The sequence below is a fragment of the Camelus bactrianus genome, chromosome 10, assembly GCF_048773025.1.
Source record: "Camelus bactrianus isolate YW-2024 breed Bactrian camel chromosome 10, ASM4877302v1, whole genome shotgun sequence".
NCBI classification, from domain to species: Eukaryota; Metazoa; Chordata; class Mammalia; order Artiodactyla; family Camelidae; genus Camelus; species Camelus bactrianus.
The window spans coordinates 19,210,022-19,223,256 of record NC_133548.1 but is presented as its reverse complement, the minus strand read 5'-3'; the positions used below and the strand labels follow the sequence as shown (position 1 = coordinate 19,223,256).

The 13,235-nt window shown below is 36.8% G+C and overlaps 1 protein-coding gene across 5 annotated transcripts in view; it reads right to left on the bottom strand.

The window, feature by feature from the left end:
- Positions 1–13,235, bottom strand: part of LRRC4C (leucine rich repeat containing 4C) — a 1,083,236-nt gene that overhangs the window by 648,465 nt on the left and 421,536 nt on the right. For 4 of the 5 annotated variants that reach the window (XM_074372152.1, XM_074372154.1, XM_074372151.1 and 1 more), the window contains exon 3: positions 8,210–8,291. The gene's annotated coding sequence lies outside the window, so the exon portion shown is untranslated. Of the gene's footprint in view, positions 1–8,205; positions 8,292–13,235 lie in introns of all 5 variants that reach the window. The other variant, XM_074372153.1, reaches the window with a different exon arrangement.

The window sequence follows — 13,235 nt, the reverse complement described above, 5'->3', positions numbered from 1 at the left end:
AATCTTCCCAGAAACATCCAGAATAACATTTGATCAAATATCTAGGTAGTGTGGCCCAGTCAAGATGACAAATAAAATTAACTATCACAGAGTTATTTGAGTATCTGGTGACTAGAGGAAGGTCCACAAATATTTAGTTTTTTTTTTTTTCCCCTCCTATGTCCTATCTTCATTCCTCCTTCTCAGACTCAGATTCTTCTGTCATCCTCTCTCACTTATAAATTGTAAGTAACTACCCTGGGCCCACTCAATTTCACTTTCCCACCCTCAAGCTCCCATGAAGTTTCACAATACGTGTGAAATTAGGTGACTTGCCTTGACCAGCGAAATACCAGCAGGTTTATCACCTCACTTCTGGCTGGAGATTAACAAGCCAGGACAAGACTGTTGTTCTTTTTTCCTTATCCTAGAAAACCATGAAAGGTCCAGGGAGGATCTGCTCCCTCACCCTGGACTCTGGACTGAAGACAATGAGGAGCAAAGCCCTTGGCTAACAAGCAGTCATTACATGAAACACACGAGAAGGAACTCGTGCTTTTTTTTAAGCCATTGAGATGGTTGGGTTATTTGTTCCACAGCATTATCTAGTCTATCTTGCATTAGAATGAGAACATAACAAGACAGAATGTATACCAAGAGCAATATTATCTTAGGAAGTGATGTCATATGAAATACATAGAGCTAAGTGTTTGGGTTTGGACAAACTTCTGCTAAATTTTGAGACTTTCCCTTTCAAGCTGTGTGACTCAGGTAAAAAATTACTCAGTTCCTCTGACCATTGGTTTTTATTACCTGTGAACCAGAGATAATTATGCATTTCTTGAACTTTTACTATATGATGGGTATTATTCTAGGCACTGGGAAAATAAAGATGAACAAAATGGATGCTGAAACAAAAAAATGATGTGTCTATTGACAAAAAGAACATAAGGTAAGTAAATTCTTAGTCCAACACTTCAAGCACTGTAGCCGATAAATGTATCTGATTTCCTTTAAGCTCTTACTTTCATGTAGAAAGATCCTAACCTTCACTGTTAACAGTGCTGATACCACCTGCTAACAGGTGGCTTAAAAAAGAAAGTTAAAATCTAAGCTATTTTTCCTTTAATCAACCTAAATGCCGACAACCAGTCAGACTGGAGTTTCACCAAATTGCATGTTTGCTTTGGCATTCAGTACAAATGCCAAATTCATCACAAGTCTCCAAGGGAAGAGATTGCTTTCCAGCAGGCGTGAGGCTTACTGGGGAGAAAGCCGTCTCTCCTTCTCCCCTGTGACCTCCACGTTCTACACTATGTTCTTTCCTCTTCGTGTGTCCTCAGTAAACACAACCCAGATGGGGTCATGAGTACACAATTAACTAACTAACTAACTAACTAACTAACTAACTAACTAACTAACTAAATAACTAAATAAATAAATAAATAAATAAAATAGATAATAAATGTATGGAAAATATTAATGCTCATTAAGGATGAAGAAAAATCAAATTAATAATAGGAGAGCACTGTCATGTGCTATAGAATGAACGTCTGTGTCCGCCCTAATTCACATGTGGAAATCCAATCCCCAAGGTAATGGTATTTGGAGGTGGGTCTTTGGGAGGTACTTAAGTCATGAGGGTGAAGCCTCCATAATGGGATTAGCCTCCTTATGAGACTCCAGAGAGCTTCCTCTCATCCTCTGCCACATGAAGACACAGAGAAAGGACAGCTATTTATGGACCAGGAAGAGAGGGCTCACCAGACACCCGAATTGTTGGTTCCTAGACCTTAGACATCCAGTCTCCAGAACCATGAGAAATAAATGTTTGCTGCTTAAGCCACCTGATCTATGGTATTTTGTTAGAGCAGCCCAAATGGACTAAGATATCTGATTGGTAAATATTAAAAAAATTATTGAATCACTCTCCTATATTGCTAAAAACTTTATTTGGATATACAGGTGGGCTGTAAAATGCTCAAATTATATGTGTCTGCTACCCTAATATTTCACTTAGGGGGAATTTATTCAACTAAAATATTGAAGGACAGCCCCCAAATTTATGTGCGTGTTCATCCTGGCACTTTCCTGGCAATATAACTTTGGATACAATATACTTTAACATCAGAGTATTAGCTAAATACATCAAGATACAAGTCTACAAAGAAACACCACACAGAATTAAAAAAAAAAAAATTACACACATACTTACTAAAAGGAAAAAAATATTTACAATAAATTGAAAACTGAGATATGTACATAGAGAAAACATTTGAATGCATCCGTGCATCCGTGATAATGAAAGTTACGTTTAGCAAAAGAGTGTCGTGAGTGTTCAAGTCTTTATGTCTTCTGTGCATGCTGTGCTATTTCTAAAGTGAATGTGCACTGCCGCTTTATAAAATAAAATTGGTCAAAAATAAGGGGATTTTGGTGAAAGTAAAACCTAGCTTATATCTATGTTAGAACAGGCATTGGCCATTAATGACATCATCAGACATTTAGTCCTTACCAGAGGTAAGATAATGCGGACCTGCTGGTGGCTGATCAATTTATGTCACCAACGAAAATCACAGATGATTTTTTTAAGTTGCTACGAAAGACATCCTGAGTACACTAAAAATTCTAGGTGCTTTCAAGAGTTGCAAGAACGCAAAGTATACATGTCAATGCTATACATGCTGAGTTAAAAATGAACGAAATCCAACACTTCTTTCTTTGCAATGACTCATTAGAGAGCTGATTTTCCTATCATGTTATTACAGTCTCTCTGGCAGTCAAAAATGGATTAATAGCAAAGGGAATATTGATTAAAATGTAATTTCTACTGTTGTAACTAAGTGATGTCTTTGCCTGCAAGTGGGAAGTACTCAGAGGCATTTTTTGACATATTTTAGCTCACTTTGGTGTTCCACCCAGAACTTGATTTTGGCTGAATTACTGGGAGAAGCGGTATGTGTATTAGGCCACTATGCAATCATTTTCAAAAAGAAGATGCATTCTCAGAGGGAGGATAATATTTTCATTTACTTTTAATACTTTTTCCTAAAATCAACATAAACATTTTTTTCTTTGTAAGTTGACCCAAAACATACGTGACTTCAAATATTATTTAAAGATTTAAAAGGGAAATATGGTATAAATATTTTCTTAAAAACACTGTAACTGAAGCAGTGGAATTAACCACTTTCTTTTTGTTTCACTGTCTCAATTTTACAGGATTTTTTTCTAGCAATTTTCATGGACTTCCAGACAGCATTTAAGGGAGGAGGTATAATCTTTCTTTCAGAATTCATTGCCACATTCGTGCACATGCGCACACACACACACACACAAAATCACCAATGTCTGGTAATCTAATCTCCAAAATTAAAATATTAAGGTATCATGGGCTCCTAGCTATTTTATGAATCATATAAAAGAAAAATATTCTGAAAATTAAACTGCTTTGCACTTTAATAAAATGTGCTTCATTGTTAGAGTTGGAAATTTTTTTTTAAAACATGCATCTTAGAATTAATGAAATGTGCTAATTCACTATATGGAATTAAGTGCGTATCAAAGAATGTCATTATCATTGAAGCAATCTATCTTTAAAATTGCATTAAGTATCTGTTTCATTAAATAATCAGTAACATTTATTGAACATTAACTCGGTGGCAAGAATTTTTTTTAAAAGATGTCTAGAAGTAATTATTATAAAACTATGTAGGAATTTGGAAAAATTCTTGGCTTATGGATGCAAATATTGTTTGTGCACTAAGATTAAAACCATATAAATTATCTTTTTGTTTTGTTTATAGTTTCCAAACATTATATGGCATCATTTACCTGTGAAATCTAAAAAAAATGACACAAGTGAAATTGTTTACAAAATATAAACACACTCACAATATAGAAAACAAACTTATGATTACTGGAGGAAAGAGGAGAGGGATACATTTAGAGTTCAGGATTTGCAGATGCTAACTACTGTATATAAAATAGATAAACAACAAGGCCCTACTGTATAGCACAGGGAATTATATTCAACATCTTGTAATAACCTATATTGAAAAAGTGTGTGTGTGTGTGTGTGTGTGTATATGCATAATTTAATCACTATGCTGTACTCCAGAAACTAACACAACATTATAAATCAACAATACTTCAATAAAAACAAAACTATATAAGAAAAGTGAGGTCAATGTACTAAAATTATAAGAGTTCTACGTTCGAGTTATAAACTTATTTTTCTCAATTTCTCAAACTTTCCATATAGGTCTACAATTGCTTTGATAGTTTCGAAGTGGCAACCAAATTTCAAATATTCAAATGCTGTGGAAATGTTTTGGTGGGAGATTATATATAGTACTAAGTTTACTATCAGAAACTGCCTCTCTCCTTTGAACTAGACATTAAAAAAGGTTTGGGGCTAACTTGTATAATTAAATAAAAGAAGCATATTTCTCATTTGAGTTTTTCTCAGATGAAAGAGATCCTATTCTGTTGCTTTTAGACATTTCCTCTTTAAAAACACAAATAATAAAAGCAAATCATTAGAAAAAAATCTCTGACTTGTTGAATGCCAACAGTATCAATATAGCCAAGCTTCTCTTTTGTAAATATGGCCACTCACACCAAATTTACGCCTTTGTCAAGGTCCAAAAGATCTCACCTACTGGCCCCATCAGTCAATTAACCTTCTAAAAGGAAACATTAAATTGGTGAAAGTTTGATTTGCATATCCTGGCACATCTAGTACAACTTCGGTGCTGTCCATCCACACACAAAAAAAGACAAAGTACACCTAACATGGTATCACCTCCTAATAATTCAGTTATTGATTATATTTTAGGGGCCAATCTAAATGTAGAAGGAAACAACAAACATTGCTAATGCAATATTTTCTCATATTTTCTCAGGACCTCTTTCTGTATTGACACTTAGTTCATGCCTATTACTTAAATACTTACACTGAGTTTGCTGTTCACCAGTATTAGTGATCAGATTAAAAAGTTGTAGTCAATATGATGTTAATTAAAGAATCTCAAAAAGAGACATTATACCAGAGTTCTGATAAACAATAACTGGCACACTCAGATTAAGGTAATTTGAAGAGGGTATATTTTAAAAGGGGCTATTTACAAAGAGGTAAACAGGGTGCAGAGAAGCCAGGATGCAGAACTCTAAGCTAGTAAGAAGAAAGGAGTTAAGATCTCTCGGTGACAAGAGAGTGGAAGACAAGGCCGTTTATGCAGACGGCATTTACATATTTCATGTACAGAAGGCAGCCTTGAAAAACACAGACCTGAACAGATCCAGCCAGCTTGAGATGAACTTACAGAGAAGGATCCTGTGGAATGAACACCTCGATCTCATTCTTCCTTTCTTATTGTCTCTTGCTGGGGCTTCCTGCTGGCCAAAAGGGGACTAGAGCCCAGTGATCAAGGCATTGATATAGTAGGTCAGCCTCCAAAACAGAGTGACACAGGGGGAGCAAATAAAGGATGTCCACCTGAACAGCTGCATGGAACCCAGAGAATAGAACTGGGGGTCCTTCTCGGTTAGTGTCTCTGACACATCCCGTACAGAATTAGCCCAATGCACATACCAAATAATTACAGAAGAGGCATAGATCATGCAGTCATCCAAATTACTGAATTAGAGACAGAGAGACCTCCCAAATTAAGTGATTATCAATAAACCTTTATGGTTTCCATGAATTGACACCATATCTAAATTTTTTAAATGTTACAGCTTTGGGAATTATTTAGGTTTTGCTGAGGTCTCCATGACAAACAACAGTCCTCTGTGTGAGCATCACATAAGCAATAGAATTCAAATTTTAAATCTGTGTGAGGGTCACACGCAAGACTTTTTGCTGGGAGAAAGCAACTTAAATCCACCATATTTTCTTAAAAAAGGTATTTCTCTTTATATAAAGTTACAACTAAACAGGAAACAGAAAAGTTAAACAGTAAATTATTTGGTCCACAAGTCACTGAGTAATCACTTTGGATTTGCCTAATCTCTTTCCTATGACTGTAAGTTCTCCTCCATGGTTTCACTACATGGAGTCCACAGGTCATCCTGGACGTGGTGTCCCAGAGAAGTCATAGAAGATCAGACCTCGGGTGAATACACTCAAATCAGGCTGCAAATACATGTGAGCTGGAGGAAGAAGTGAATCAAACAGTTGGAAGAAGTGACAAATGAGAGCCTATTTTAGAAGGGCAAAAATGAGGACAGCAGGAAGGTAAGTGTAGAATAATTCGTAAATCTCTGTTCAGGTTCCTGAAACAGTTTCTTAGGGTTTTTCTATCTCCTCTTGTGTGCATTTATTGGGTGCATTTAAAGGACCTGGAAGAGAATCTTATTTTCTTAGAAATAATTTAAGCAATGCTGGTCCTTTTATCAAGTGGTTACACCATGGTCTTTACATGTATATGTATGTACATGTATATATAACATACATATGGATAGATATGTCTAATTGTTGATACAAAGGGGTGATAGATACAAAGCACATATATCATGATTCATTTGGCATAGTTTTCTAGAATTATTATTTTAATGATTTGAAATGGTTTATAAAAGGCTATCCCATTGTGTTTTCCCATTTTTATTTTAGGAACAAAATATTTCATCAAAGGCAATGCTAACGTGGTTACAGCAATGCTGGAGGACTCTTCAATAGTTAAAGGTATTAATTCAATTCACTAGTAATTACTGACCAATAAACACCTTTTTAAGAGTTACGGGGCTATGGAAATACCATGTGAATTGTCCTGAGCCCTAGGGGCCACGGCCCTGATGAAGTGATGAGGCAAATACAGCTAACAGTAATTAAGATAAATTATGATATAAAATACATGGGAAGTGTTTGAAACTTGGTCATGGATTGAATAATATAGAGAAAGGAGTTACTGTGGTTAGTTATTTTGGTAAGAGTAATTTAAGCAGTGCTTGAAGCAACATTTTCACACTCAGGTAGACAGTGGGAAGTGAAAGGGTGGCTAAAATGAACTCATTTAATTATTGAGCCCCTACCATTTCAGCTATTGTGCTCGGTACTGGAAATACACTGTACTGCAAAATAAAAATAGCCCCTTCTTTTGTTGAATTTACCATGAGTTGGCAAAGGACACTGACTGTTCTGCAGAGAAGTTTGAATGGGTAAAAGGGGCTAAGTGGGGGGAAAACTAAGATACTAGTGAGATGAAGGAGGCTTGTTTTGTTTTGATTTTAGTTGCATGAATTTTTTCCAGGATAAAAAACATAAAAAGCATGTTGATTTTTTTGCCTGTGTGGAAGGAACCAGAAAAATGGAAAAATGCAAATCAGGGAGGAATAACAGATTTAAGAAAGTTGAGATAGAAATGTAAAATGTTAGGATTAAAATCTAATGTGCTTACGAAGTTATTCTGGGAAACAGGAAATAGACTATGGACAGACAAGGAGATATTTTAAGGGCTAAAGAAAAATTCAGTGATGCTCACATCAGAGAGACTCATCTTTTCTAGAAAGCAAGAGGCTGTTTTATCTGAAACTGAGATAATCTGGGGAAGATTTGAGCCCCCAGAGAACTGAGATTTTGAAAAGGGCTGGAGCATCATAGGGCCCAGATGCCACTCAGGACCAGGCAGGGTCAGGCAGCCCGGAAATGCTGACCACCTATGATATGTCGGCAAACATGCACGATCCTTACTTGCATGGAGCATTTGGTCTAGAAAAAGACACAGAAAATAATCAAATAATTAAATAAACACTAACTTGCCAATTGGCAAGGTAAGTATGGCAGGAGAGAAAGAGGACAAGAGGTTTAGAGAGAACTGTCCAATTGGCGGACTTTGGATTCAGGAGGGCAAATAAAATTAAATGTGGTGCCCGATGGGCCAAAATGACAGAGAAAGATCAAAGGAAAGTAAGTGTGGCTCAGTAGGAGTCAGGGAGTGGAAGAAGTAGTATATGCAGCTGTGCTCAGAAAGCAGGCTTTCAAATTTTACGGGAGGCAGAGCAGTTATGAGAGACAGTCACTACTGGCAGAAATGCAATGCATAGCCTTAGAGGAGAAATCAAGCCTTGTCACAGGTGCACACGCAAACCCCACTCTCACCAGTGAGAGCTTGCCCGGGCCGAGGAGCCAGCCATGAACCATCTCAATCCACAGTCTATATCCTCCAGAGTGCCTGAAGCCACATACAAGACAACTTTTCTTAAAGCTGTTAATATCGTACTCACATACATTCAGTGTGTCAGGTGGTCCGGCTTACTTGGCCCCGTTCTCCCTGGGTGATCTCGCAGCCTCGCAATACAGAGAACCATTTCTGGGAAAGAGATAAAATTAAAACACAACATTACATGTAAGGAAGTTAGAAAATAGCCCGAGCAAAATTATTTGAAATTAAAATCTACCTAATGGAGTAACCTACAGGGAACAATTTATATTTCTATATATTTCTCCAAATGTACATTCACTTTACAATACGTCCTGCTTGAGGCTTTTCCCAGAATAGAAAAAGCCTTTTAAAAAATGATAGTAATTATAATATTTGGTTCTGGATAAATATCTCACTTTTTCAAATTTTTCTTTCTACTGGACTGTTCAGCAGGATTTTCCATAAAGGAAAAAAATGGTGTATCTACTGCTATTTTGCCCCCATTTTTCTTTTCCAACTCTATTTTAGTCAAATGAATTTATTCCTCCTCCCCTGAACACCTTCTGCGTTTTCACACATCTACGGTATTGCCCGTGCTATCTTATCTGCCTGCAATGTCATTATCCTTCTGTCCAAGCCTATTTTCTGCCCAACAGACTTACAGTCATTCTTTACTACCCAGCTTAAATATGACCTTTTCCCCCCAGAAGCTGCCTTCCGAATTAATTTCTACCTCATCTATAGTCCCACAGACTACTGACTGTCATTCATTATTAGACTTATAACCAAGGTTCCTAATTCTGTTTCCCTGCCTTTGACTTTAAAGGCAGAGAGGATGTTTTATCTGTGAGAGCTTTTTGTTTTGTTTCGTTTTGGTTTGGTTTATTTTTTTGCTTTTCTCTTATTGTTCTTTTTCCTTTAATCACCATCTTCCCTGTGCACACAATGGATATTCAAATCTAATGAATAATTTCTCCTTACTCTATCTTGGTGTAAATCAGACACAGTGATGCTATAGTTAAGGCCTTACATTATACCAATCTGATACTTCTTTTCAATTAAAACTCTCTTTTTTTTTTTTAAAACATGGTTTCCAAAACATCATTCTCTCCAGTTTTCTGTCTTCAAGTGATGACACTTTCTTAAGTCTCCTCTGAAATTGTTTTCTCATTTCCCCAGCCTTATAATAATGCAGTGCACCACGGCTCACATCTTGAACGTCTCCTATTTTCTATTAGACTAACTCCCTTCCAGATCTAACCCAGCCTTATGATTTTAAATATCACCCTTACGTCTGGGATTGTCAAACTTCTATTTCAGGGCAGACCTCTGCACGGGCACCACCCTGCTTACCTGATAGACCCACTCTGAGTTCTAATAGCCAATCTGAAATGAGCATATTGGAAACTGTGCTTCCTGTCACCCCAGTTTGCTCTGCCTACAGTTTCTTCCCAGGTAATGGCAACTCCATCTTACCACTTTCTCATTCCCAAAACCTTGCCTCCGCCTTTTCTCCCATATTCCATGTCAAGTGTATTAACAAATCTCGGTGGTGTTAACTTCAAAATGGATCCAAAATATGTCAAAATGTGACCACTCTTCTCCACGTCCACTTCTACAATGCTGGTCCGAGCCACTATGACCCCTGTTAAGGTTTTGTTTTTTTTTTTTTTGGACCCCCATTAAGTTTCATCGCAGCGGAGACCTACTTTACCCTAGCCCTTCCTTTTGTCTATCGTTAAAATAGCAGCTAGAATGAGTTCATGAAAAGTAAATCAGATTATGTCTTTTCTGTGCTCAAAAGCTTCCAGTAGCTTTATCTCGTTCTAATAAAAGCCAAACTCTCCAAAAAGGGCCGGTGAAATCCTACACGAGCCGGGCCCATGTTAGCTCTCAGATCTCGCTTCCTGTTCACTCTGCTCACACCACATGACCTCCTGGCTGTTGCTCAGAAATGCCAGGTGCATTTCACCCTCGGGCTTTGCCTCTGCTGCTCCCTCTCCCTGAAAAGCTCTTCTGTGGATCCAGGTGAACTTCTCGCACACCTCCCCTGGTTATTTACTGAAATGTGCCCCTTTTCTCAGCGGAGGGCTTCCCTGGCTACCCTATTAAAAGTGGGACACCCTCTGCCTGCCCTTCTCTATCCTTATTCTCTCCTTAATTTTCTTCAAAGCCCTTGTTCCACCTAGGATACTGTATCTTTCACGTATAGATTTTTAAAAGTCGTTATTCTCATTAAGCAAGCAGAGTAAATAACATGTGACAATCAGTAAAAAATGTTATTTGAGTATCAAAATGTATTCAACAATAGGTGAACAACTTGAATATACAACATAGTTGAGCCTTACTCCAATCCTGATACAATTATGTATTGTGTTACCACTTTCTACACACAGTTTAGTTTGTGATTTTTGGAGATCTGTCTTGGTTCATAAAGCTAATTTGTGGTGAACTCAGGACTAAAGTTGGATCTTTTGATTCTAAAGTAGGCTATTTTCTACCACAATAACTGTTATTAACACCTAAAAATAGGCAACTTATATTTGCCTGATTTACAGCACCAGAAGAAAATCATCTGGTATATATAAAATCTAGCAGCTCTGAGCACTTACTGTATAGAGAGCAGTACTCAAAGGGATTGCCTGTATTGTTCTGTCTAATTCTCAGATAACCCTGTGTGGTTGCAGCTGTAAGTATCCCCATCTAAACATGGAAACACAGGCATAGGGAGATTAGGTAATTTGTACAAGGACACACAACTAGTAAATGGTGAAACTGACTTAGGCACAGTTGTGACAAAAAAATTTTTTTTTATTCAAAGTTATGTTTTTTCTTTTTTTATCCAGTTTCATTGAGATATAATTGACATATAACATTGCATACATTTAAAGTGTATGACATAATGATTTGGTTTATGAATTTTTGTACGGCCACAATATACATGATTAACACAGTAAATTTAGTTAACATCCATCACCTCACATTGTGGCAATTTTTTCCTTCTGATGAGAACTTAAAATTTATTCTCTTAGCGACTTTCAAATATACAATTACTGTGTTTTTAGCTACAGTTATCATGTTGTCATCCTCAGAATGTATCATTTGGAGCCAATACAGCAGAGTTCCCAAAGGCCAGTCACTTTGACACCTAACTGTAGAAGTTTAGTATCTGGAAGCCTCATAATGAGTTTAAAAAAAAAAAAAACAAGAGTAATTGATAACATTCTTTAGGACCTGATTACTTTATGGTATCTAGTTACTGGAGACAGACTAGTTACTATGTGTCCTCAGTCATTCACTCTTCATAATTGCCTCTGTGGATTGATTCATTGTAATGTTGGAGCGTAATAGCAGTAATTCACTCTGTGATTACCAAGAGCGAGTGAAACAGTTATGACAAATATCAATCTAATTGGAAGTGCCACTGCTAGAGTCACTTAAAAAGAATCACTGGAGAATGTTCCATCAGGAGTGATGGTGCCTTATTAGCAGGGTGTGAAGATGAATGAGCAGACCCTGGGTCCTCCTCCAGTTCTGACAGTTTGTTTCTTTCTGATAAACAGCTATTCTGTCAGGGAAAAGAAAAAACCTTAATCTCCCTCTGACCTTTCTTCATTTGGTTGAGAGCTCTACAATGATTCTGAATTGTCATAGAAATAAGTTCCAGAAGAAGGATGGGGAAGCCCTATGGCTAATTCACTCTGCATGATAACAAACTAAGGAATTGCTTTAGAATACGCTTATCCCACACCAAGTAGAGACTTGATTCAAGTCATTAGCATTACAATAAAAATTACAGCAGCAGGTAGACTATGTTGAACATGTTCATACTATTATTTTCATAATTTTATGGTAAGCATATTACATGATTTATTTTGATTTGGTGTTGTACAAATTGGTTTGGAAATGCCATTGGTTAGTTTGAGCCAGGTAGGGAATCTTAGGTAAATAAACATGACAATCCCCCCCCCCAAAATAATCTTAAGTGAGGCAGACTCGAGAAAACTGAGGCACAAAGAAGATAAGGGATGGTCCCAGATCAAATAATTAACATCACAGTTGAAGAACTTCCTCCTGGCCCCCCACCATTCTTCTCACCAGGCTACTCTGCCTCCCACTGCCCCCTCAGTCTCTGTGTCTTGATCCTCAAATGGAGAGACTTATTTAAATGTATGAATTTCAAGCTCTTCTTCAAATAGAAAATGCTATAATATAATGATTCTTTCTTGCAAATATATGCTATTAGACACAACTGGGAACTGATACAATTCCACAAGCCTACTGAAGGTGAGTGAGTGGGTGGCCACATAGGGATGGGGCCAGTAGACAAAATATTATCCAGATATGAAAATGATAATCATATAATTCCATAGTGCTATATAAGCATGTTCATGATATAATATCACATGGAAGAAGGGCTTTTCAAAATAGCATATTTTCTATAATTACATGCATGCTATATGTGTCCATGTACAAGGATGAGATGAAAAAACATAAAAAAAATTTTTTCTCATGGTTTATTGGGCATGATGTAAGACTGAGTGACATCTTCATTTTGAACATTAATGTTTTTACAAACTTGTTTGTGATCTGAATTTTGAAAGTGAGATTTAATTGTAAAAATGGCATAATGACACTTCTGAAATTCAGAGATGCTGTGGTTCTGTTGCTCACATAAATGTAGCCAAAAACTACCTCCTCGGTGCTTGTTATAAATGACTCTTAAGAACCACTTTCAAATTGCTATATCTTCTTCAAGCAAACATAAATCCTAGCACACATGCCAGTTGGTAATTAATTCTTAAATACTTAGTTTTTTTTTTCCCTTAGGGATCATCTTACTGTATGTAAGGAATGGATAGCCTTAAAAGTGAAAAATGTCCTTATTTAGTCATTCACTCATCCATTCACTCAACACGCTGTTATTCAGTGCTCATTGTTTTAGGTACTATTTTAAAAGCCGAAGATGTAACAGAAAATAAGAAGCTAGTTTGTAGCTAGCTTTGGGCCTGTAACAGTCCAGAGTTTAAAGTTATCTCTATGAAAAGGGAAAGGGCTCAAGAAAGGATCTGAAACAAATTTATTCCCCTAGTCCTCACTGAAAATGCAGTA